The 21,938-nt window shown below is 42.2% G+C and overlaps 1 pseudogene; it reads right to left on the reverse strand.

Annotated features, from left to right (window-relative positions):
* LOC129851562 (protein SHQ1 homolog) overlaps window positions 1-21,938 on the reverse strand; it is a 67,629-nt pseudogene that overhangs the window by 39,552 nt on the left and 6,139 nt on the right.

The raw sequence follows: 21,938 nt of genomic DNA on the forward strand, positions 1-21,938 counted from the left end.
GAGCTCATCCTCCAGTGGAGACTCCAACCTTTTCTAGTGCCATATTGAAATAGAGTGACTGCTAAATTTCAGCTAAATGTTAAAAAGCCAAGGGAAAAGGCTCAATTAAAAACATGACAGAGAAATGCGAGTTTAGCTACACTGAGGAACAGCAATTACCGAACATTTCCAGCTCAGTATAGGCTAGCGCGACAGTCAACTCCAGTGGGTCCAACTGTCAGCTACACGGCAGCAGTCGTGCTAAACCCTCGCTACCCAGCTCTCCCTGCCTGGCGGCCCATTGGTTGCAGCCACTTAGCAGGCAGCTGGATGAGTTCCTTGAGAATAAGCGTCCGTGCTGCCAGAAGGACCATCTTTTATTTGTTATTTGGGTTGGGTGGTCGAAATTGACCAAAACCATATATAAATACAAAAATAATGTACACAGCCGGCAGCCCATGGCCATGTTTTTTCTATGACCTTTGCATCTTTTCTCTGTCATAATCATCTACACTGAGTGTACAAAACATTAAGAACATCTGCTCTTTCCATTACTTAGACTTACCAGGTAAATCCAGGTGAAACTTATGATCCCTTATTGATGTCACTTGTTAAATCTACTTCAATCAGTGTAGATGAAGGGGAATATAGGGTAGGGGAGGAGGATTTTTAAGCCTTGAGACAATTGAGACCTGGATTGTGTGTGTGTGCCATTCAGAGGGTGAATGGGCAAGACTACAGATTTAAGTGCCTTTGAACGGGGTATGGTAGTAGGTGCCAGGCGCACCGGTTGTGTCAAGAACTGCAACGCTACTGGGTTTTTCATGCTCAACAGCTTACCGTGTGTATCAAGAATAGTCCACCACCCAAAGGACATCCAGCCAATTTGACACAACTGTGGGAAGTATTGGAGTCAACATGGGCCAGCATCCCTGTGGGACGCTTTCTACACCTTGTAGAGCAAAAGGGGGGTGTGGGGGTCCTTAATGTTTTGTACACTCAGTGTATTTTGAGGATTTGGCTGCCTAGTGGGCAACGGCCGGCCCCACTCCCAAGATGGGTCGGCCCAGTTTCCTGATTGGCTGAGCTGAGGTGGCGCAAATTCACATTACAATTTAAACGCGCATCATCAAAGTGTGAGAACCGCTCTGACTCTCTGCCAGTCACTCAGTCAAAACAGAAACAAGGAATGGAGACCAGAAAAGGCTTGATGTGTGAAATGAACCTACTTATTTGCAAAATGTTCTGGTTCTGCTGGTCCATGTACTTTGTCTGTGAGACATGACAGATCAGCTGCTGTGGTGCCGTCGAGACAGATAGGACTAATATTTTGGTTGTATATTGTATGAAATATAGGCTAATTAGGGAAGGGGGATTTGGGGGAACATTTACACACTAGGCTACTTGCAATATAGCCTAACAAGTAGTGAGATTGGCTTTTATAACATACAGTAGGTAAGGCAATAGCCATCTACTAGACATTTATACAGTGCTTTTTACTAAACACAAATATTTTTTACTTAACACATGTATTACAATAATGGTCAATTCGGGGACTGTCTGTGTATTATATTGTTTGATCAATGTTTAATCGCTTCTGAATCTCAGTCTCTTCAGGGTTTATGAGCTGAAGTAACAAGTGACTTTGGTGTCGGATTACATTACATAGCCACCGCCACTGAAGGCTGGAAAGTCCCGCCTATCTCCAGCTTATTTAATTTGCTGAAAGGTCCATCACTTCTTGGCAGAAAGATATGCATACACGCGCAGAACTGCCAAACTAAGCGCAAAGCTGTAAATCCATTCACATAAACTAGTCCCGGCTTCATTCTTTGGCAAACACAGAAGGTTGTATACTAAATTCAATAGAATAAAACAGAGACTGAAGGAGAGAGAGACTGACTGTTCCTTAATGTAGCCAATGACTATATTATATAGCCAAACCATTAAGGAACTGTCAGTCTCTCTTTCTCCTTCTCTCTCTATTGAATTATATGTAGCCTAATATTTAAACACTAAGTGGGCAGGAGGGAACACTTGACATACACTAATTTGAAATATGTAGTTAGGCTGTTATAAGGTATTATATACAGTAAGCCAATGGTCATCTATAAGGCATTTATTCCGTGATTTTGTTCTTTGTCAAATATGTGTGTTTATTCTTTTACAACTAGGATGGGTAACACTTTAAGAATCCGTAATAAACCATAAGGCAGTTATAAATTGTATGTTCACCATTTATTAATCATTACTCTCACATTAATAAACCATTTACTAATCATTCATAAGGTCTTTTTGCAGTCCCTAAAGTGAGTCTATTTATATTCTATAAATACTTTATAAATGCTTTGAGTGACCAGTGTAATTTCTCACAGAAGCAAACAACACAGGATATTTAAGGAAATATATATATACACAAGTGTGAATAACTAGCTTACTAACATTTACAAATGTGGGAGTAATGATTAATAAATGGTGAGCAAACGGTGTGTAATATATAATACTGAGCCAAAATATCAATCAACTCGCAGGAAGGGGGTTGCTGGGCCCAGCACAGGCAGTGTGGTTCCCTGGTCTTCTGGTCCCAGTGATGATAGGCACAGCAGCACAGACAGCTGCTGCAGTCGTCAAGTATAGTGGACGTAGGGAAAAAACAGAGACCGAGTGGGAGACACACACACATGTTTGTAACAATAATTAACCGTTAGGACAGGGGGGACATGTATGATAGCCAGGCACTTATATTTACAATATAAGTAGTTAGGCTTTCATAAGGTATTATGAGCCAATGATCATCTTTTAGGCATTTATCGAGTCATCTTTCTTCATTCACAACTAGAATGTTGCTGGGCCCAGCAGAGGTCATGTGATCCCCTGGTCTGTGGGAATGGATGCTGGGCCCAGCAGAGGTCATGTGATCCCCTGGTCTGTGGGAATGGATGCTGGGCCCAGCAGAGGTCATGTGATCCCCTGGTCTGTGGGAATGGATGCTGGGCCCAGCAGAGGTCATGTGATCCCCTGGTCTGTGGGAATGGATGCTGGGCCCAGCAGAGGTCATGTGATCCCCTGGTCTGTGGGAATGGATGCTGGGCCCACCAGAGGTAATGTGATCCCCTGGTCTGTGGGAATGGATGCTTGGCTTAGCAGAGACAGCTCAGAGGTGAGTGTAGTGGAGTTGATGTACTGCCAGTTCCTTAATATGTTGGCTCTATATATAATAGCAATTAACACTTAGGAGTGACAGACAGAGTGACTGACACAGACAGAGTACCGACAGAGGAGAACAAGGAAAAGTAGACAGACAGACAGACACCGCGCGCAGTGTGGCTGAAATGCCAGGGCTGAATTTTTATCCCAGTCTGCCCTGGCAGAGGGCAGTTCAAATATTTACCCCCAGGATAACATTTCTTTCAAGGTCTTAACCTGCCGCTCCCCCAAGACATTAATGAGTTTGTTTTCCTAATATCTACCAAAGTTTGCTTAAGTGCATCACATTAGAGCACACATTTTCATTTGCCTTATCCTGACAAATGAATTAGCTGTGCGCAGTAATGCTGGGAGGAAACGTGTGGCGCCCTCTCAGACGTACACCAGCCAGGCTGCATTACTGGAGTTTTACAGTTCATTAACGTGGGCCCTATTACCCACACTCACTCTCTCACTCGCCTGATGCTGCTGCACGGAAATAAAGACAATTACAAGCCTGAACAAAATGTTGTTGAACTTGCAGAGGGAAACTCATTCAAATGAAGAGACGCATTTGCTGTTGTTGGCCTGCTTAGACTAATATCATCAGTTAGGCTTGGTTGCATTTTCCAGCACAGAAACAACTGGGTATGTGACTGTTTATTAACTAATGTCCAGCGTCAGGAGAGAGAGTGAAACAGTCCATTATAACAGGTGAAGTTGTGTGTTTGTTTCTAGAGAATTAAGGTAGATAGTGTAGTCTAGTACAAGGAGGCTTCCTTCACGGTGACTAAGTGGGATTCTCCCAGTCATCTGATCAACTCATCTCCTTACCTAATGAGGCACGGAAAAATTCTAATCTGGAGCTTAAAATAACCTTCAATTTGCAGACATTGACGAGCGTTCAAATCATCACAAACTGGATCACCTCACCCCACAGACATCCTAAATGTGTTGACATGGCAGAGCCTTCATCTACCTACCTGCGGGGCTTTGATTTAAAGATTACTTTGTGCTGAGCAATATCAAAGTCAACAGTTTGAGTCCATATGGAACAAAAACACACTTTCTGCTTGGAGAGGTTGAATCAGACAGACAACTCTGTTGGAGAGGTTTCTTTTACACATATGCTATACTGCAGCACGAATGAGAGGCCTTTCTCTAGATACTTTATTCAGTGCATTGTTTTGAGCAGGAAATATTCTGCTTGTATGCGGGCTGCTCTGCTCTGCTTGTGGTGCTGTGGTGATGTATAAATTTTGGTGCATGTTGGCTGTAAAGCAGTCTTTCTGTCAGTCTCCAAAGCATTGAACAGAGAAGCTGCAGCCCACAGCTACCAGGCAGGCTTTGCCTTCCGACAGAAATGCATTAAACCACAAGTTCCCATCAAAACATTGGTCAGAGTAAAGAGAGTGGTAGTAAATCAATGCTTTCAAATTAAGCATAACTATGCTGTCACATTAATTGGGGAGAGACGAGGCCATATTGAGGGCTTTATTATTTGGGCACGACACTGAGGCCACCAATACTGCTCTAACCAGCATGCACAAACAGGCCACTAAGGTGTGGAGGTGCCCGGCAGCCTCAGGGCAGGGTTGAGTGGTCACAGAGCGCATCATCTAGTCTAGACTCACCTGACTGGAAGAACCGAGCTGCATCCTGCAGAGACCAGGGCAAAGTGCCTGTAAAGCAGGTAACAACACCCTCCTCCTGAAGGCCACCAAGACCTTCTGCAATGAGCTGTACGTCTGAAAGAAAACTAACAAAAAAAGACATGCTGCATTTTCATCATGGTCAGACACTAGACATTCAAAAAGGGAAACCTTACAAAAGAAGAGTAAGGGACTTCATCTTAAAAAGTTTGGCTCAGCAGCCTCTTTCTTTCCTCCTTCCCTCCAGCACTAAGCAGGCTTGCCCACTCCTAATTGCAGTCTTTGGTAAACTAACGACTTCCCTTTTATAGAGGGGGAAATAGGCAAGGAACTCTTAAACACCTTCTGCAGCCGCAGCCTTTAATTGTTGGTGGTCCTTAATCACTTTTTCAGCTCAAGGCTTTTCTCTGCATCGGTGGACAAAAGAGCTGAGAGAGAACCCTCTGCTTTCCTTCTTTATTCATCCTCTCTGGCTTGTTAAGACTGCGCTCAGAGAGAGAGACTGTCTCCTTGCATGTCATCAGGGCTCATCCCCTCTCCCTCGGGGCTGTTTAGCAGCCTGGCTGTAAATAAGACTCAGCTGCACACCAACCACCAACCTTATATGAATGGTTACGAGGCTGGTTAACAGCTACGCCACCCTGTCTGAATGGTTAGGAGGCTGGTTAACAGCTACGCCACCCTGTCTGAATGGTTAGGAGGCTTGTTAACAGCTACGCCACCCTGTCTGAATGGTTAGGAGGCTGGTTAACAGCTACGCCAACCCTGTCTGAATGGTTAGGAGGCTTGTTAACAGCTACGCCAACCCTGTCTGAATGGTAATGAGGCTTGTTAAGAGCTACGCCAACCCTGTCTGAATGGTTAGGAGGCTGGTTAACAGCTACGCCAACCCTGTCTGAATGGTAAGGAGGCTTGTTAACAGCTACGCCAACCCTGTCTGAATGGTTAGGAGGCTGGTTAACAGCTACGCCACCCTGTCTGAATGGTTAGGGGGCTGGTTAACCCTTTACGCTCGTAGGAATTGGCCTATAAGGACAGGGATAAACTGAAATGTTTATTACGGAAGAAATATGAAAAAAAAATATATATATTTTTATTTCACCTTTATTTAACCAGGTAGGCTAGTTGAGAACAAGTTCTCATTTGCAACTGCGACCTGGCCAAGATAAAGCATAGCAGTGTGAACAGACAACAACACAGAGTTACACATGGAGTAAACAATAGACAAGTCAATAACATGGTAGAAAAAAGAGAATCTATATACAATGTGTGCAAAAGGCATGAGGTAGGCAATAAATCGAATAATTACAATTTAGCAGATTAACACTGGAGTGATAAATCATCAGACGATCATGTGCAAGAAGAGATACTGGTGTGCAAAAGAACAGAAAAGTAAATAAATAAAAGCAGTATGGGGGTGAGGTAGGTAAATTGGGTGGGTAGTTTACAGATGGACTATGTACAGCTGCAGCGATCGGTTAGCTGCTCGGATAGCAGATTTTTAAAGTTGTTGAGGGAGATAAAAGTCTCCAACTTCAGAGATTTTTGCAATTCGTTCCAGTCGCAGGCAGCAGAGAACTGGAAGGAAAGGCGTCCAAATGAGGTTTTGGCTTTAGGGATGATCAGTGAGATACACCTGCTGGAGCGCGTGCTACGGGTGGGTGTAGCCATCGTGACCAGTGAACTGAGATAATGCGGCACTTTGCCTAGCATAGCCTTGTAGATGACCTGGAGCCAGCGGGTCTGACGACGAACATGTAGCGAGGGCCAGCCGACTAGGGCATACAGGTCGCAGTGGTGGGTCGTATAAGGTGCTTTAGTAACAAAACGGATGGCACTGTGATAAACTGCATCCAGTTTGCTGAGTAGAGTATTGGAAGCTATTTTGTAGATGACATCGCCGAAGTCGAGGATCGGTAGGATATTCAGTTTTACTAGGGTAAGTTTGGCGGCGTGAGTGAAGGAGGCTTTGTTGCGGAATAGAAAGCCGACTCTAGATTTGATTTTGGATTGGAGATGTTTGATATGAGTCTGGAAGGAGAGTTTGCAGTCTAGCCAGACACCTAGGTACTTATAGATGTCCACATATTCTAGGTCGGAACCGTCCAGGGTGGTGATGCTAGTCAGGCGTGCGGGTGCAGGCAGCGAACGGTTGAAAAGCATGCATTTGGTTTTACTAGCGTTTAAGAGCAGTTGGAGGCCACGGAAGGAGTGTTGTATATCATTGAAGCTCGTTTGGAGGTTAGATAGCACAGTGTCCAAGGAAGGGCCGGAAGTATACAGAATGGTGTCGTCTGCATAGAGGTGGATCAGGGAATCGCCCGCAGCAAGAGCAACATCATTGATGTATACAGAGAAAAGAGTCGGCCCGAGAATTGAACCCTGTGGTACCCCCATAGAGACTGCCAGAGGACCGGACAACATGCCCTCCGATTTGACACACTGAACTCTGTCTGCAAAGTAGTTGGTGAACCAGGCAAATGCATAACCATGGTAGCAATTGAAAGAGAACAGTTTGGAGATAAGGGGGAAATTGTGAGGACACAACAGTTCACCTGCCACAGACTGAATCCAAAAGATAACACTTGATTTTATGTGCATATGTCTTTACATTTATTGTAATTTGTCGATAACAAAATCTGAAAATACTCTGGATACATTCAGTAACATGATAAGACTATTCCTGAAGAATGTGGAGTAGGTGCAACATAAGACATAAAAAATTACAACGTTTAAGTGAGAGGTCTAACTGGTGTCTACAAGTGGCCACACACCTCTTCAAAGTGTGCACAGTTCCTAAGAAATTTCAATGTACTTTAATGACTCAAAGAAGTCTTCAACTATGAAGTACTTTTTTGAGCTCTCCTAGCCGTGTCGTTGAGGAACTAGAACAAGCACACTTTTAGTTGCTTAGTTTGGAACAAAACCCTGCATCCCCGCCATCACACGATTACTGTTGTTGTTTACACAATCCAAAAACGGTCCATTATAAATCGCAATCTGGGTCAAGTGGGCATGATTTTAAAGCTTGTTCTATTGCCAGCATGACTAGCTAAGTAATAAAATAGGATCTTACAGTGTTAAGCTTTCACAAGGCATTTCAGAAAAAGCAATAGTAATTTTGTTGCGGATAGAAAGGAGTCATGAAGTTGACGGAAATAGGCTACACCAATGGTCTGCAATCTTTTCCATTTGGAGTGTCAAGTTATCGTACAAATTTTACTGATCTGCGTGCCAGTTATTATTTTCATATGCACATTTGTGCTACAGATTAATTTCATGTATAATAAAGTCTTCATATCTACAAAATCAATGTCATGTGGTTCATCAAAATTCTATCTAAATGAAAATGTTACAAATCTAAAAGTAACTTCTATTGTCATTGGCAACATGTAAAAATAGCCTACATAGCGGCAACAAATAAAAACCTTGCAGCCCGCCAGTAGAAAATGAATTGATTCAAATAAATATCCTATAAATCACATAGCATGCATGGCCTGTCTGCAAAGAACTTGAAACATTGTATCAACTATTAACTTAGTCTGACTGAAGCTTGTGCTAGCAAACTTGCAACATTGTCCAAAATATTCTGGGCCCTCAGAGTTTCCTGTGCCAGTGAGCTCCTGACAGACAGACACAGGTGTAAGCTATTTGCGCAAGGGATAAGAAGTAATCATATAGGCCTTTTTTAATGACGTTTCCACCGGATCAGAGCATGACATTTTTTTCCAAATTCCCTGCTGAGTGGACTATTGTCACTCTCAATGGATGTAAAAATTTATTTTGTTTACTTGCCGTTTGAGGCGAACACAAAACTACTTTCAGAAGTTACACAGTGATGGAGAGTTAAGACAATCAGAAAAAGTATCCGATCCACAGATGGCCACATTTATAAGCCTACATTTGCGCAAGATTGACAGGAGCGCTCTAAACAAACGGTAATGAATAAATTGACAACTCCTAAATGGAATGAAATTAACCAAAACTTCTCACAAGTACAGGCTAGGTTGTGCGCTCTGCAAAACGTGTCCACTCGTACAACGAGAATGGTACGGTATCTTTGGTCGGTATCTTTGGTCGACCAACAGCCTAACAACCAACCAAACAAACAATCAACCAGTCGACTAAATGGGGTCAGGCCTAAAACAGTTACTAGAGGGTACAAGATACACTGAGTATACAAAACATTAAGAACATCTGCTGTTTTCAGGTGATAGCTTTCACCTGGTCAGTCTATGATTCCTTATTGATGTAACTTGTTAAATTTACTTCAAATCAGTGTAATTGAAGGGGAGGAAACAGGTTAAATAATTATAAATATTTTTAAGCCTTGAGACAATGGAGACATTGTGATTGTGTGTCATTCAGAGGGTGAATGGGCAAGACAAATGTTTTAAGTGTCTTTGAACAAGGTATGGTAGTAGGTGCCAGGAGCACCGGTTTGTGTCAAGAACAGCAACGCTGTTGGGTTTTTCATGCTCAACAGTTTCCAATGTGTATCAAGAATGGTCCACCACCCAAAGGACATCCAGCCAACTTGACACAATTGTGGGAAGCATTGGTGTCAACATGAACCAGTACCCTCTTGAACACTTTTGACACCTTGTAGAGACATTCCCCAATGAATTCAGGCTGTTCTGAGGGCAAAAGGGAGTTCAACTCAATATTAGGGAAGGTGTTCCTAATGTTTGCTATACTCAGTTTATGTTTTGAACTGGCTACCTAGTTAGTCTGTTCTCGATCATATTTTATAGGCTAAGCATACCTGCTGCTGCAATGTCTGACTGTCTCTTCTTGAGCAACAGCTGTCTCGCACACATGCAGGTGATGCGCGCAAACACAGACGTGCTAAAGTGTCATTCCAATCCTGGCTGATATGTACATTTGTATTTGATTGATCAAATACTTAAACTGTGCCTAAAGAAATTACATTAACAGAAATTATTAAATTAATTTCCATTACTTTTCAGACTATATCCTTTTCCAAAACTTTTCCAGGCCTGGAAAACACACATTTTTAAATTCCATTACTTTTGCAGGACTTTCATAACCGTAAAAACCCTACAGGAGGGATTGTTGCAACTTCTTGTTGTGCGGTACTCAATTTCAGAACGGCTGTCAGTCAAAACCCATACAGAGCTGTGAAGCACAGAGCCAGAGCTACGAGTGTAAAGGGTTAACGGCTCCACCAACCCTGTCTGTCCGGTTAAGAGGCTGGTTAACAGCTAGCAGATGGAGGGAGTGGGGAAAGAGAGAAGGTTGAGAGTTAGACAGGGGGAGGACGAGAATGAAAGGGAAAGACAAAAAAAAGGGAAACAGTGAAAAGATTGAGAGAAATGGAGAAAAGAGAGATATAGAAAGGGAGGGGATAGTTAAATACATAGAGAAACGGTAAAAAAGAGAGAGCGATACTAAGGGAGGGGATAGTTCAATAGAGAAATGGGAAAAGAGAGATCTAGAAAGGGAGGGGATAGTTAAATAGAGAGACGTGAAAAGAGACTTGGTAAAGTAGAGGGTTAGAGCGACAGAGCATGAGGATGAGAGAGAGTGAGTGAGAGTGGCTGAGAGACAGACTGGATGAGCGACAGAGCGGATGAGAGATGGGGTCCCGTCAGTCTCTCCCAGGCAGACAGCTCTACTGACGAGGGCTTTCAGGCAGCTGCAGGATGTCATTAGATTACCACTTCCTCCATTATCACCATTATGGCCAAACTGCTATCTCTCAGGCGTCCGATTACCAGCCCTCACTGTCAGGTTCACAGAGAAAGGTTTAAGATGCGCCGCACACACTCGTCCTTCTTCGTCCTCTGGTGCCTTCACACACACGCCATCGATCAGGGAGCAGACAACCACCTCGCACCCCACTCGTCTGTTTGCCAGTTGGGAAAAAACACCTGGGCTTGTTCATAGCCCCGGGGCACACCCTAATACTCCTACTGTACCTACACTCTGATGCACGCAAGCCACACATGCACACACACACACAGGTCTAAGAGGAACCAATCTGTAGTCATAGCTTTAACCTGGCCGCCTCTTCTTCTCCTAAAACAATGCGCTACCAGTGTACCAGTAGGAGATGACAATCAGTGGATATATACAGTGCCTTCGGAAAGTACTCAGACCCCTTAACTTTTTTCACATTTTGTTACGTTATAGCCTTATTCTAAAATTGATTACATTTTTAAAAACTCAGCAATCCACACACAATGCCCCATAATGACAAACTGAAAACAGGTTTTGACATTTTAGCAAATGTATTAAAAATAAAAACACTGATATACCTTATTTACATAATTCTTCAGGCTAGGGTCTATTTTTCTCCACTCCCTGTCTGACTGATGTGCCCAAAGTAAACTGACTAAACTGTTACTCAGGCCCAGAAGCCAGGATATGCATATAATTGGTACCATTGGATAGAAAACACTTTGAAGTTTGTATGAATGTTAAAATAATGTATGAGACTATAACACAATTGATATGGCAGTAGAAAATCCTAATTTTTTTTTTTTTATATATATATATGGAAAGCTATGGGGAATTTGCAATTCCATCTCCCAGATTGCAATTCCTATGGCTTCCACTAGATGTCAACAGTCTTTGTTCAAGGTTTCAGGCTTGTTTCTTCCCAAACGAGGAAGAATTTTGAGTTTTAGTACTGGAAGTCAGAGTTGGAAATCAGTCTGTGCGCGTGCGACGAAGAGGACACATACCTGCTAATTTTACTTTCCTATTGAACATACTTATTTCCGTATTAAATATTATAGTTTAATTAGATTTTAGGGTACCTGAGGATTAAATAGAAACGTATTTTGACTTGTATTAACCTCTCTTGGGTACGTGAGACGTTAGCGTCCCACCTCTTCAACAGCCAGTGAAACTGCTGGGCGCCAAATTCAAATACAGAAATCCTCATTATAAAAATTCTGAAAAGAAAACATATTTTACATAGGTTTAAAGATGAACTTCTTGTGAATCCAACCACGGTGTCAGATTTAAAAAATGCTTTACGGCGAAAGCATACCGTACGATTATTTGAGAACATAGCCCAGCAGACAAATCATTACAAACAGTAACCAGCCAAGTAGAAGAGTTACACAAGTCAGAAATAGAGATAAAATGAATCCCTTACCTTTGATGATCTTCATATGGTTGCACTCAGCAGACATTCATTTACTCAATCAATGTTCCTTTTGTTCGATAACGTCTCTTTATATCCAAAAACCTCAGTTTTGTTCGCGCGTTTTCTTCAGTAATCCACAGGCTCAAACGCAGTCAAAGCAGGCAAACAAAAAAATCTAAATTGTATCCGTAAAGTTCATAGAAACAATGTCAAACCATGTTTATATTAAATCTTCAGGTTGTTTTTAGCCTAAATAATCGATAATATTTAAACCGAACAATAACGTTGTCAATTTAAAAAGGTAAACAAGAAATTCACTCTCTCGGTCTCGCGCATGAAAAAGCTCGTGACACTTTAAGGTCCACTCATTCAGACTGCTCTTACCTCTTCATTTTTCAGGATAAAGCCTGAAACAATTTCTAAAGACTGTTGACATCTATTGGAAGGCATAGAAACTGCAATTTGAGTCATAAGTCAATGGATACTGTAATGGCATTGAATAGAAAACTACAAAACCAACAAAAACACTACTTCCTGAATGGATTTTTCTCAGGTTTTCGCCTGCCAAATCAGTTCTGTTATACTCACTGACACTATTTTAACAGTTTTGTAAACTTTAGAGTGTTTTCTATCCAAATCCAAATCAAATCCAGTTATATGCATATAATATCTTCTGGGCCCGAGAAGCAGGCAGTTTAATTTGGGCATGCATTTCATCCAAAATTCCGAATGCTGCCCCCTACCCTAGAGAAGTTAAGTTTAACGGTAGCTTTTTGGATTCCTTTCTCTGCACGTTGAACGAGTGGATTACTCAAATCGATGGCGCCAACTAAACAGACTTTCAAAAAGTAAGTGACTATTTAATCGCTATTTGTGATTTTATGAAGCCTGTGCTGGTTGAAAAATATTTTGATGTGGGGCGCCATCCTTAAACAATCGCATGGCATGCTTTCGCTGTAAAGCCTATTGTAAATCGGACAATGCAGTTAGATTAACAATAATTTAAGCTTCTTAAGACACTTGTATGTACCTAGATGTTTAATATCCATAATTTTTATGATGATTTTTTTGAATTGTGCGCCCTTCAATTTCACCAGAAGCTGTCGACAGGTGTCCCGCTGGCGGGACACGATTTGGAAAAGGCACACACCTGTCTATATAAGGTCCAACAGTTGACAGTGCATGTCAGAGCAAAAAACAAGGAATTAATTAAGGAATTGTCCGTAGAGCTCCAAGGCAGGATTGTGTCGAGGCACAGATCTGGGAAAGGGTACCAAAACATTTCTGCAGCATTCAAGTTCCCCAAGAACACAGTGGCCTACATCATTCTTAATTGGAAGAAGTTTGGAACCACCAAGACTCTTCCTAGAGCTGGCGGCCGGCCAAACTGAGCAATCGGGGGAGAAGGGCCTTGGTCAGGGAGGTGAGCAAGAACCCGATGGTCACTCTGACAGAGCTCCAGAGCTCCTCTGTGGAGATGGGAGAACCTTCCAGAAGGACAACCATCTCTGCAGCACTCCACCAATCAGGTCTTTATGGTAGAGTGGCCAGATGGAAGAGTAAAAGGCACATGACAGGCACATGACAGCTTGGAGTTTGCCAAAAGGCACCTAAAGACTCTCAGACCATGAGAAACAAGATTCTCTGGTCTGATGAAACCAAGATTGAACTCTTTGGCCTGAATGCCAAGCGTCACGTCTGGAGGAAACCTGGCACCATCCCTACGCCCTTATAGCCAATCAGAAACAAGTATTAAACAATGCTGTGGTATAATCAATGATAATTACGGACTTCCCCCCTAATACTTACCTCAAGCCAGCAGAGAGTGCCACTGAGTTTTCCAATGTTCCACTGTGATTCAACCTACAGTCATACATTGAGAGATCAATGTCAATGTCAAGGTCAATGTCTACACAGACTTCAGAGAATCAAGGTGTCAAACAAACGGCATGGATCTACAACACGCGAGGACGCTATGATACCAAGAACAAGCAGGTCCAGGTCACACACTCAGTCTCCAGTGTCCATTATAGATACTTTATTTTACATGAACACGATCTCTGGAAAAGTATACTTTGTTCCAGAATCTCTATGGAGTATCTGGCCATTACACCTCAGATGTTAATAGAACGTTCATAGATGACTTCACAGGTAGCTGTCTAAAGTATCTGTTCATGGCAGTACTAAGAATTACACCTCTGGGTCGGACCCAATTATGTACAGTACCAGTCAAAAGTTTGGACACACCTACTCATTCAAGGGTTTTTCCTTTATTTGTTTTACTATTTTCTACATTGTATAATAATAGTGAAGACATCAAAACTATGATATAACACATATGGAATCAAGTTGTAACCAAAAAAGTATTAAACAAATCAAAATATATTTTAGATTCTTCAAAGTAGCCGCCATCATATATTTTTGGAGAATCCAGCTATGACCGGTCCATTTTGTCTAATGTTTGTGACCTCATGAGAGACAATACAGCCACATTACCATAACTCTGTTTATACAAGAGTCTCCGTTATGAGATTTGCATCTAATTATTGTATAAAATGAATGAGTAAATATGAAACTATTTGTGAAATTATGTAATGTGAGAATCCAATTCCCTTTCAAATTTAACTAAGTCATTGGCCCGCCCCATGAGCACAGACATTGACCTGGCGTCATTGGACAGCCCTTTTCTGCTGTTACGAATATAAACCCCACCTGGAGAAGTCCACTCCAGACCCAGCGTACCTCGATTACCAAGAGGGCTAAGGTTTGGAGTAGAGACCATGCATTCCTCGGTTGTTGAATTCCTAACCAAACCACATGGAACATTGGCTACACTGGTGGAAATGGTTAAACTCTGAGACTATCGATACCGACAGAATAAGAGCAAATCTTCTATACTAATTACTAGTCTGCAGCTAGAATTTATGTCGACTGAATGCGAAGTCCGACAACCGCCGAAACATCTATTCTATAAGAACATTTCTGAATGGGACTCTGAAGTATCCATTCTAACAATGAAAGACTTCATGGGAGAGAGAAGTTCAGATGAACTTTCTAACAGAAAGACGGACGATTCCAACAGAGATCATGACGACACACTGAGCGTAAATATATATATATATATATATATTGATTGCAATTATTCCCGAATGAGTGAGCGTTCATGTGCAAAGGATTAGCATTTCAATTATTATAATTATCAACTGTGTAGTGTCTTTTGTCTTTCGCGCCCTTCTCAGTCCCTTTGTCTACATGCGTCATATCGGTTTAGCCCACTAGGCCACATCCCCTATCATTTCCTTGTAACCATATCTACTTTGTTTGATTGTATATACATTTGTGATTATTTAGTTAGTTAGTAAATAAATGATTAAGACAATTGATGTATGGATGATTCATAGTGAAGGCTGGGTTCGTGCAGATAACCAACAATTTACGGCGTTTGGAATGAGACTAACGTGAGGTAAAGAATAATTCATTAATTAGAAGATTAATTGATCAGATATTAAAATATCTGAAAAGTTATATTAGGAAAATTATAACTTTATAATCTGAAGATTTTCCTTGGTCCCCCGACTTCCTAGTTAATTACATTTACATGATTAGTTTAATCACGTAATAAAAATTACAGAGAATTGATTTGACTGATAACAGACTGATAACAGTCTTCACTTTAATGATGCCAAAGACACGACAGTTATTATAAACAAATATCACCTTGGAGCATGAGCAGCAGTGTGCAGAATTTCATAGTAGACCTTTACTCTCTTACATCTACCTCCATCTGTGCCGCAAAGGACTGTAGTAGGGGTTAGTGACATTAAGACAACATTGAGCTCTCAAGATCCCTACAGGATATTGGTGTAAGCCCATGTTAAAGCTTTGACATGGTGGAGGATGTAGAGATTTGCCACTCAAGTCCAACTGCAATGTGACGATCTCTTGTCGGTCGTGTGCTCTCCCTCTGTAGTGCGCACTTCGTAGCAGTATGCTAGGATGATGTCCACCAGGCTGAGCCACACCTGGACACAGGCCTTCTTGTCCAGGAAGTAGGAACAGTTGGTGAACTTCCTCAGTTGCTCTCTCTCATCATCAGTGAAGGACACTGCTGCAAAACAACAGTCCACACTTACACTCACTGGGTTTTACACAGGCCTAATCATCCTGACCTGTTTTACAAATGTATTCATTTGGAAGCCCGTGTCCTGTAGTGTAAGAGGAGAACACTACTGTGTTGTCAGTTCATTTGGAGAGAATCAAGTCCCTAATGAGTTTCTTCCTCAGTAACTGATCAAGATACCCGTCGACCAAATTATATTGGTAAAGTTTTATCTGCAACTTTCAGTGCTGAAAACCAAGCTGAAAATCTGCAAGAACAGATTCAAGTCAGCACTTTCTCTGCAGTTTATGGAACAGCTGAAAGCAATCCTTCCCGTTGCCTGTTGAGTGGGGTGCATGTGGGGAGGGGGGACAGCCCCTATGTTGAGCCCCTGATGTGAGAGGGGCGCTGGGTGTGTGGGCTAGCGCGCAGGCACGCAGAGACCCACACACCGCAGCAGCAGTTTCAAATGATCCTCTTGGCTGCACTGGGCTCTTGGCTCTGCTGGGAACTGGATTCCTGCTGCATTACGTCAGGGCTTAGATCCCTGCAGACGGTACCGGAGTCCCTCGCCAGTGCAGCTGCAGCATCCCAGCCTGGCCAAGCAGAGCACACGCACCTCCCCCCCACCACACCTCCCCTACCGCCCGGGAGATCAGCCAGGACCCTGGGGAGAAACTCAGTGCCCCACTGGCCCACATCCAGCTGTCTGCCTCAGTGTAGAAAACAAACACTGACTGGTCCATTTAAATGATCAGGGAAAAGGATAGGGCTGCTGGCAAACAGGTTCCTTTGTCTATTTATTAGAACAGCATTAATACAGTCCAGCATTTATATGCAATAAAAAGTGCATACATCGTCATTCAGTGATATCTAGCCTAAGACTTAAGAGGGCATCAGCGGCTATAATTCCTGTTTTTCCCCCACATGTAACTGAACTAAAGAGTTACGTATTTAAAGCAGGATGAATGTGGGATTACTGCTGACCATTAAACTGTCAAATCACAAGCTAACTAGGCCTGCATAATGCAGCCGCAGCGCTCCATCCAAGAGACATCATATGTCCCATTAGATCTTCCATCCAATCTCCACGGCACTCACTAATCTCAACTTTGATCCTAGCCAATCAAGTGTGAGGGAGGGTGGGGTAAGATGAATGGAGATGAATTTGTGACATAGTTCCTTCAGTCTTCTGAGCAGTCTGCCCCATAGCATGTCCCTAGCCCGAAGTCCAGATGGTGCCAGCGACAATGAGTAAATATGACTCTGCTAATTTTGCAGGAGGCTGGAAATGACCTCATATACAACTCTACATCACTGAGGAGCTTCTGACGTATGACTTTGGTAGTTCAGAATAATGTGGGGCACACAGTGTCCTCAGAAACTTTAATAAAGCTTATGTCGATTGCCTTATATTCAAACATCATGCCTTGAAATGTAACTGAAAACACAAATGTTTGAGATTTTAATTTTCTGCAGTGAACCTGCGAGTCAATGCAATGAATATAGTGATGAATCACTAAACCAGCCACAAGAAGTGCTGCAGGTCGAGACAGGGCTGTCATGTCCGATCAGCCCTGGCCACTTAGGTCATTTGGACACAGTGGACAGCTGTGGCCTGTCAGTGCTCTGGCCTCGACACAGGGAAGAGAGAGGGGGCACACAGGCCCAGGGTGGGGGTTTCTACTTCATTAGCACTAGTGTCTACACCCATCTGTCAGCTGACATATACAGGTAACTGTCTCTTTACTCAAATGAGGCATTCAAAGTATTATGAAAACAGGTGCTTCCACACAGGTGTGGTTCCTGAGTTAATTAAACAATTAGCATCCCATCATGCTTAGGGTCATGTGTAAAAAAAAAATTGGGGCATTATTTTGGCTATGCCCCAATAGGATGGCAATGCCCCCATCCACAGGGCAGGAGTGGTCACTGAATGGTTTGATGAGCATGAAAACAATGTAAACCATATGCCATGGCTGTCTCAGTCACCAGATCTCAACCCAACTGAACACTTTTGGGACAGCGTTTCCCACCACAATCAACAAAACAACAAATTATGGAATTTCTCATGGAAGAATGGTGTCACATTCTTCCAATAGAGTTCCAGACTTGTAGAATCTATGCCAAGGTGCATTGAAGCTGTTCTGGCCCAACGCCCTATTAAGACAGTATGTTGGTGCTTCCTTTATTTTGGCAGTTACCTGTATATCTTTGTCTTAGGGGAGGTAAGGGAGGGAAAAAAGCTGAATAAGGTCAACATGTGAAAGCATAAGAATTTAGCCTTCCCACATGACATGTGATCAAACATTTAAAATCATAAGCATGCTATCAAGATTTTACTGCAAACAGCAACATTTGCTGACCAACACTCTACTCGACAGGCAGGGGAAGGCTGAGTGCTCTATCTCAGAATGCAGAATGAGAAGAGGGAGTCCACAGAGTTGCAGGGAAATGTAATGTTCTTTAGAGGGCTGGATTCCTCCTGCTTGCCTGCTGCTAATGGGCTGTGTATCAGTGCTGCGTAGCATTGACTGATGGCTGTTGGTCATTATGTGATCTCTCCAGAGCTAGGCAGACAGGGATCCTGGCACTCTCAACCCAACGCACCCCCTGTCATAATGCTATCTGTTTTTTATCTAAAACCTTTCCCGAGTGTACCGTACGACATCCTGCACTAACATAAGCTGTGGCTACTGGCCATGTGTTTGTTGAGGCGATGGGAGTAGAGGAATTAGTAGGCTGTTAGGAGAGCTGGATGGCACAACTGAATTGTCTCACAGTGGAGCAGTGAGGCTCCATACACCCTTATCGCTCTCATCTGAGAAAGAAGAGAAAACAAACAAACCTGGGGGCCTAGCCAGCCAGCCAGACCTGGATCACACCTTTTAAATGACTCATAGATTTCATATCTCATGGACTGACAGAGAAAGAATAAAGAGAAAGAGGATTTGTGGGGGAGTGAGGCAATGGCGATATATACTATTTGCCAGATTCCCACTCGACCTATGTCACAACTCTCCTTCCCTGGCAATATATACGAGTCTGGATAGAGGGATGGCTGGGAAGAAAAGGGCAATTTTGTTGAAATATAAATTTTAAGGAAAACAGTTGAGTACTGAAATGAGGATCTATTCTAGACAGAATATATTCTATAAACAAAGGCAACCAAATGAACCAATACAACAGGGACACATGTCCAAATTACCTTTAAAGAACCAACTCTGTAGTCTTAATGTCAATCTCATCATCAATCCAGTGAAATGTTATCACCTACTGTGAAACCACAACCTCACAACTGACAGTACCCAGAAAAACTATTTAGAATACTGCATATACAATGTTTAGTACTAACAGTACTAAATAAGTATGGTACATTAACATACTTTATCAAGTTAAGTTCCTTCTTTGTTGTCTGTATTTTTACACCACCTGCTGGTGGGAATCTTACTTTGTCTGAGCTGAGCTACAACTATAGGTTACTACATTAATTACAGCATACCACAGATATAAGACCAAATTAATGTAAAGTGTTAGCACCTGATTTGGGGATGAACTATCCCTTTACATGTAGTGCTTTTTGAGGAGAGAGAAAGGATGAGCTCACCTGCCTCTCCCTGCAGGGTGGAGTCTGGGCTCAGACCAGACCACCACGGGCAGAACTTTAGCTGACCCTGGATCATTTCGTCTTCAAACAGGTCAGCACTACAGAGACAAACAGGTCGGTGTCATGACAGATTCTAATGTAATAAAACATATATAATCCGTGCAGTAGTTAAATGTCATAGAATTACTAAATAGTGGGGTACTATTCTTTGGATAACTCACAGGTAGGTAATGGTCATGGCAGAATATGGATGTCTCGGCGTCTAGCCTTTCCCGTCTCCTCTCTGATGCTGTGGTCCTATCTGGGTTTCAGACACTGATGACATCACTCAACTCCTCCTGATTGGACAATCCTCCATCAGATTTTCACATGCTGTACTTGATGTAATGTTTTCCTGCTTATATGATCAGGAAGAACTTCTGGCCTTTCTTATGTGAACTATAACAATCACATTCTAAACCTACTAGCAGTGATTCCAAAAGAAACCATTCCACTACTCATTTCTAGTCATTGTCTTCAATAATAAAAAAGTATTATTAAAAAAAATATATAATAATTATTGGTCCATCCACGTCTTCAGAGGACAAAGGTAACTTTCTTTTACATTTTTGTTTTTTTACAGCTATTTTGTTACATATACGTTATTCATACAAGCCAATGACCTTACCTGCAGTCCAGTGAACACTCCGGACCTCTGATTCCCACAGCCATACTTCTGCAGTTCTATCAGCTACTCCTTCGAGGTCTCCATGTCCACCTGCTGCTCAACCTGCCAGTCAAACCCATCTTCATCATCCTCTTCCTCACCTTTCATACTCCCACTGCACGCCTCTGTAATGTAAAGCATCAATGTCTTCCTGAGAAACCAAAACCATTCAGCCAAATTGTATTACTAAAATCACCAATGACTAAATCAGTGGGGTTTTCTGTTCTCAGTCCTTACTCAAGCAGTTTCATTGGGCTTAATTTAAACATCAATAAGGCTTCCAACCACATACTGCTAAATTAATCTAATCTAACAGTATCATCAACCAGGGCACAGTTTTTAGAAAGTTATCTATTGGGATTTCTCCTATTGCATAAGATTAAATGCATAACATTAGAATTAATAAAACAGGGGTCCCCATTCAAGTCAATGATTCGTCCATTCAATCTATTTCTATGCATTTAATCCTATCCGATAGAAGAAATTCAGATAGATACCATATGAAAAACTGGGGGCAGGATACTCTTCAACATACCCAGGTCTTCCAACAGAGGCTTGGGTGAGTGGGAGCCATTGGGACCCAGGAGACTGGTCAGCATCTGGAGCCCTTCAAAGTGCTCCCCTGCAGTCTCCTTGGGGAGCACCTGAGACATATCACAGAGAGAACATCAGGGAGCAGGTGAAACAAGTGGCACCAATAGAATGTTTAGCTGTACAAGGTGTATAGATTTAGACAATGTGGAAGCAAATGGGATCGAATTGTCTTCCTCCAAACTGTCCTGAAGTGTCAGATAATATGGCTCTTACATGTACTGTAGTACAATAAATGTTAATGATAAATGCATGATTGAATCTCTGCAGAACAGACACCTAACCAGTCTAAAGCAGAGGTTTAGTTCTCTAAAAAGTGCAATTAAAAAAAGAGAGACACTACACAATCTTTAAATATGAGACCATTCCTTCACGTCTAGCCAAGGAGATCATTTTTAACATTTTAAATAACTCATAAAACTTTCAACACGGAGTATTTATCTTAAAATTGCTTTACACTAGTTGGCTAATTGCCTTGGCTGTGTGCCCCTAAAGAGGCATCTTAATGATTTCTAATTGCGAGTGCAATCGGGGATACCCATTAGAGAAGGTTTATTAGCAGCAGTTAGTGGCTTATTTAGACAGTTTGTCAAACAGGGCATCGCTGATCGAGGGCCAATGAGGTGTAAGTGTACAAAAGGCTAACACTCCACCAACCCAACATAATTAAGAGATCATTGGAAATGAAACTCATTAAAGAGAGACAGAAGTGTTCCATTCCTAACTGATAAAATTGCTTTGCCACTTACACTAGTAACAAATAGTTAGAATCAAAGTAGCCTCACGAGCTGGTAAATAAAATAAATACATGAAGAATAATAATAAAAATTTAAAAAAGTCTCACTAAGTAGACATTCATTATTACATCACTGACAGCTCAAATTGCCCTTCACATCTAATAGCATAGCCAGCGATTAAGCCTGGGTGACTGACTGACTTTAGTAATACTTAAAGAGCACCAGGGATCAATCCCACTGACTGCTATCAGCCCCATGACT

Source organism: Salvelinus fontinalis, chromosome 3 (genome assembly GCF_029448725.1).
Source record: "Salvelinus fontinalis isolate EN_2023a chromosome 3, ASM2944872v1, whole genome shotgun sequence".
In the NCBI taxonomy this organism is placed as follows: domain Eukaryota; kingdom Metazoa; phylum Chordata; class Actinopteri; order Salmoniformes; family Salmonidae; genus Salvelinus; species Salvelinus fontinalis.